The sequence below is a fragment of the Melanotaenia boesemani genome, chromosome 11 (assembly GCF_017639745.1).
Source record: "Melanotaenia boesemani isolate fMelBoe1 chromosome 11, fMelBoe1.pri, whole genome shotgun sequence".
NCBI classification, from domain to species: domain Eukaryota; kingdom Metazoa; phylum Chordata; class Actinopteri; order Atheriniformes; family Melanotaeniidae; genus Melanotaenia; species Melanotaenia boesemani.
This window is the reverse complement of record NC_055692.1, coordinates 30,398,980-30,404,979: the sequence shown is the minus strand read 5'-3', so window position 1 is coordinate 30,404,979 and position 6,000 is coordinate 30,398,980.

Genomic DNA, 6,000 nt, shown 5'->3' with positions numbered 1-6,000 from the left:
GAAACACACACACACACAGATTCTTACACAACATACAATCACACACTAATACAGGCAAACAATAGAGGCCCCCATCCTGACCAAGCCCTGGACATGACACCGCTGCAACTCCAGGGAGTCATCTCACACAAACTCAAAGAACAGACCATCCTGTCAGAAGGACAGTTACAGAGGCAGAGGTTAAAAAAGGTCAGAACACTCAGCCCACGGGGTTGCCCCTTCTCTGCTTACACAGCACTAATTCCCCAAGATGGACCGAGCTCTATGTGTCAGTTCTATGTGCAAGTAATGTTTGCAACAGGAGACTCCACAGCCAGTGTGATGCCCAGCTGGTAATCATCATAAAGCAGCCCTATCAGCTGTCAACTATTTTGTTTCATAATTGTGATGCTTTGTATCCTGTCACAAAAATGACAAAAAAAAAAAGATTTTAGGTCAAGTGTACAAATTTTCAGAGTTTTACATTTTTATTATATCTATGGATTTGATTGAAAACTTGATTTTAGTATGTACAGTATCTCACAGAAGTGAGTACACCCTTCACACTTTTGCTAATATTTCATTACATCTTTTCATGCACACTGATGACATGTCAACACTATAGAAATTAAACTTTGACATACAGAATATCAAAGTTTAGTTTTTAGAGTTTGGTATAATGAAATATTTGCAAAAATGCAAGGGGTGTACTCACTTCTGTGAGATACTGTATATGTTAAATATTCAGGTTTCAAGCACAAAGCACATGGTTCTTATGTTGCCAGCCGAGCATCGTCCACAATGTCATGTTATCAGCATAGTTTTTTCAGCAACGTTGCAATACCAACAGTCAACTGTAGTCCAGATATAATTATCTTGTCTCAGCAGTTCTTTGCTGGATTTCCATAAAAACACTCATCTCCTTATCATTAAGTGCTTTAAAAACAACACAAGTTCTTTTTAAAAAGTTTTGTTTGTTTGATATTTTGATTTTTCACAGAATGCAAACTAACAAAAATACAAAAAGACTTGGCTGTATTTGTAATGAGGAGGAGTCAGGGAGTTGACTGGTTATTGTTGCATGATTTCCCTTTTTTCTCCCTCCATTTTATCAACTCAGTGATGCTTTATTTTAAATCATTTTAAGTGTCCTAACAAAGATGTTAGCATGCAAATGTTAGCATTCAGCTAAAAACCATATTTTGCCCAGGTAAAGACTAATGAAGCAACTGACCTCTGATTTGATTTTATACTATTGTTTGATACTTTATGAGTTAAAGTTTTATTAATCTAGCTTTGGGATGTTTTGTTTCATTCCCACCTTGATTCCAAAACTCCATCTAAACATTATATAGACTTATAATATTTGACAAGACTTTGAGAAATGTTTGAGAAATGTACCAGATGCAGTTTAGTTGTTACATTGTTTTAGTTGTACTACTGGGTTTATGCTTGGATTAAGCACTATGTGTGCCACATACTGTAGACGTACTAGGAAATTACCAGTTAATCAGCCCACAGAAAGGAACACATATTGTCAAGTTTCCAGAGAAAAAAAATAATTTGTCAAACACACCACATGGGAACTGTTTCCTCGGAACAAAAGCGCTGTTGCCATATATGGTCATATTAACCACACTGTGGTCATCCGCACCGTCCATCATGTTTGTCAGATTAACCAGCTATCACAGTGACAGGAAGGATTGCTGTCGCAAGCTAGGGTGTGATCCTAAGCTGCCATGTTGGTTTAAAAGTTTCCTCTGGGATGTGAATGAAGCGTCACAGTGTCTACATGGGAACTTCTGCAGGTGCCATTCCAAAGCAGGGGTCACTTTTTACGCAGACTGCTGACGCAACCTGTACAGTAATGTTAATATGAATCCAAAGCAAATAACACAGCAGTGCCAGGAGCGCACACTGCAATGACTCTTCCAAAATCAACAAAGTACTTTTGTGTCTGCGGAAGCAACATCAATCCAGTGACAATCAGAGACTTCCAATGCATCAAATTCCAGGAGTCCTTAGTTTTATGGTGAGGTATGTGTTTCATTTTAAGTGCGTTTCTCTTGCATTGTCATGAAAGCTCCTCCGGATGGTTCCACTGCACACTTGGGGCCCCTGTGGGAAGAGCAATGAGCCAGACAGGCCGACGCTTCAAGGAAAACTCAGTCAATGCCCTTTCATTTCCTGCATTCTTCTTTTTATACATTTGACCCTCTTTCTGGATGTATCTGACATCACTTTTACTGTCTGACTCTCGCTCCATCCTGACCCGCCTGTCAACCAGCTGCTTGGCACGTGGTACAGAAAACAGGGCAGTGCTTTACAATCATTAGAAACTCATTATACTCACTGACTAAACTTTTTCAGTTAGACTTTAGGGTTGGACTCTGAACAGTCATTCATATCAGATTCGGATTTAATTTCACTGTCATGCCCTGATTAAGAACTCAGAGCTTAGAAATCTGCATCATCTAAGTTTCCTGAACAAATGAAAAGTTTGCTTTGTTGTTCAAGAATCCAAATAACAGTTTTGTTTTGTTTATTTTATTTTGTCTTTTGGGGGTATCTTCATCAGGCCATACTAAATTGCTCTAAGATGGTAAACCCCCAAATGATAGTCTGCTAGTCTCTTTCAGTGTGCACATTTAAGATCAAGCAGGCTGTATTGGATGCCAGACTGTGATTTTAACCCAAACTTTCTTAAGTAATTTTATGCTCTAAACCAGTGGTTCTCAAACTTTTTGAGCCACAACACCCAAGATAATATACATTAGATTTCCAGTTTGAGAACGGCTGCTCTAAACTATCCAGATTTGTTGCCAAAACAAATTAGTTTTGGTCCTTAAGGCAAGTTTCACACTAAGCTAATATAATTCCCTCCATCAACAACCTCCTACCTTTTTATGTAGAGTTTCTCCAAGAGAGGCCTTATCTACACTGAAAGTCCAAACTCCTCCACCTAAAGTTAAATTAAATCAAATCAGATGAAAACCTAAAAGTCCACAAAAGGAAATTCCAATGTTGAAGCAGGTTATTTTTACTCTCTTTTGTGTGTGCGTGTGTTATTGGAAATCATAAAAAGTCATAAATAATAATTATTTGCTATTCAACTTAATGAGAATGTTAATGATTGTAGCGTTATATCACTCCCTTTCAGAGACACAGTTTTAATTCATACCTGCATATCTGGCCTAACTGTATTTCAGCCATGGCAGGAATTGTAGCAAAAGAAAAGTTTAGTATTTTTACCAGTTTGAATTAGAAATTAAGAAATACAAGAGAGAGATAATTTAACTAATATAATTTTTGCTGTGTTTGCTGTAGATACAAATACAATTACCTGACTAAACAAAGAAGCACACAAATAAACACCAACATATTAACTTTTTGCAAATCTCATGTATCATAAATGTTGGTGATAATTCCTACATATAAAGTGCAGCTATGGCTGATGAAAACATCACTATTTTAATATAAGGAATGAAAGGGGTTTTTTTTTGTTTTTGTTTTTGTTTTTTTACAGATGGAAAAAATGTGTATGTCTGTCCCACATTAGATAGTAAATTAGCTTTTTAAGGCTATAAATATTCTCCTTTTCAGAGTGCTAGAGGGAAAACCCATTGTTGTTGCAACCCATTCACTACATGTTAAAATAAACTTTTACGTCACAAGTTAATTAAAATTTTACCATAGTCAACAAGCGTCAGCCTTTGAGCATATGTTTATTTGAGCAGGTTATAGTAATCTGTTCCAGTAGTTTATACATTTCCCAGAAACTTTCTCAGATGCTGGCCCTTATTGTGTATTTTTCTAGCCTCTAACCTCTAATAAATTATAAATCATATTGTATCATAGGGTGCAGCTTTATTTGGAGGATCATTCACATCCAGACTTTAAACAGTGAAGCGATGAGTTATAGACACATCACAGAAATTTAAACATCTCCAAATACTGAGTGTATTTCCATAGTCGTTAGCAACTAGTGGTGGGTGGCTGAACGGTTGTTTAAAAAAGCCTCTTAGAATAAGCATTGTGAATTAAAACTGAGTTTCTGATAAATGGATATATAGTCATCTTTGTCAGTGAGCCCGCTGGATCTGGGTCTGATCCATTACCCAGGAAAGATCCAGCTACTGGAATTTCAGGAGAAGTCTTTTGTTAATGTTAAAGTGGCCAAGTGTCACAACCCACACCATTTCATCAAACAACACTCCAACTTACTCTGAGGGCTGTTAATGTTTTTTGGTATGATCATCTCACTGAACGCTGACTAATCCTAAACCAGTGGGTTGCTCATGCTTGGTTTCCACACCACAGACCTTGGTTTGAACCGGTCTGCACTGGAACTGAGCTCACTGCCACTCCCTGCCTGTAATCACTAATCAAACACCTCTTTTTCACTTCCCTCAGTCTCTTTCTCTATTTAACTCGCTGGCGTCTTTACAAGAAAACCACAAGTATGCAGCCTAAAGGAACAGGCCCAAATAAGGAGAAATGAAAATGAAATACAACAAACAATGAAATTAAATTCAATTTTGAGGACTTTTTTGTTATATCCTCATTTATATAAGGTTATTTTATGCCTGACCCGGTTCCTCTATAATCTCCAGCCTATACCTTCCTCTCCCTGCGGCTGTCTTCCACAGTGTCTGCCACATGAAAGCATATGCCTTTTCTAAGACCGATGAAAGGCAGGAAGAGGGTGGGAGAGGACGAGCTTGCGTCCATTGCTGCACACTGCTGCCAACAAGGCAAAGATGGCCTGGACCAGTACCTTGAATATTTATCTTTCTTTTCCGAAACAATTGGATAGCCTTAAAAGGGAAAAGGGAGTCAATAAAAAAAAAAGCCGCCTGGTGAGAGATACACGAGGCAAACAAAAGGGACAGCTGCAAGATAAAAGAATAAAAATAGTCAGACCATCAAACAAGTGATAAAATGACAACCTTAGCTGAAAACAGTTATTACAAAATTAGATTCTTATTCTCAGAATAACTGAAGTATGTTCCACTTCTTCTTTTAAGTGCACTATGTACAACAGCAAGTTGATATTGACAACAAGCACCTGCCTGCTATGTTCTGTAATAATGCTGCAAACCGAAAGTGAGTTAGAAACAACAAGGCTAAAATTAACCTAAAACTCTGCATAGTTGTGTTTGTCACTGCTAGCTTAAACTTTTTTCATCTTGGTTCTTTGTCCTCTTTTACATTCTTCTAAAAACACTGGCTATATATACTGGACTTCTCTTTCACCTACAAATGCCAATACATGTTTTTGCTATTTTGCTCTGTAACATAATATCTGTCAAAAGTCATGAAAACATTTATTTGGACTATGATTAAAAAATGGACAACTGCCTTAAAAATTATTTCCGTCTTTAAAAACAGGGATTAAATTACATTTTATTTATTCTTCAGAGAAAAATCCTCTCACCATTAACAGCTGCATGAAAGTAAATAGAACAAAGTGTGGGACGCTTTCTGTGTGGTAATTTGTTTGTGCAGTGCATCAGCAGGCAAATCCTTGCTTTAACCGTCACACCTGAGTTACACACCCTAGGGCGACTGGTACTCAAGCCTCCCATATCTCTTGGCACATGTGAGGAGCGCCTGCAATCAGATGTTGTCATGCACAGCAACCCAGTGAACTGGTTTGAGCCGGTACAGGGACTATCAAAGCAAGGAGATTAGCAGACATCCACTCTACTCATCTGTGTGTCTGCAGCTAAGCCTGCTTACTCACCCTACCGCTGATACAAACTATAACAAAAAGCTTTTATAATGGGGTGTTAATGTCAATGGTTTACTGTAATGGAAGGGTCATTATGCTTGACCAGGGGTAAAGAATCAGACAGTGAGGAAGCAAAGCTTTCCTACATCTAAGCCTTAATGCTACTTAAACAGTCTCTTATCTAGGGAGCAGGGACGATTATTAAATAGACTCCAATATAAACACGCTGGGCACAGAAAGCTGTTACACCACCCCTCCCCTCTCAGGCCAACCTGAGCCTGACTGGT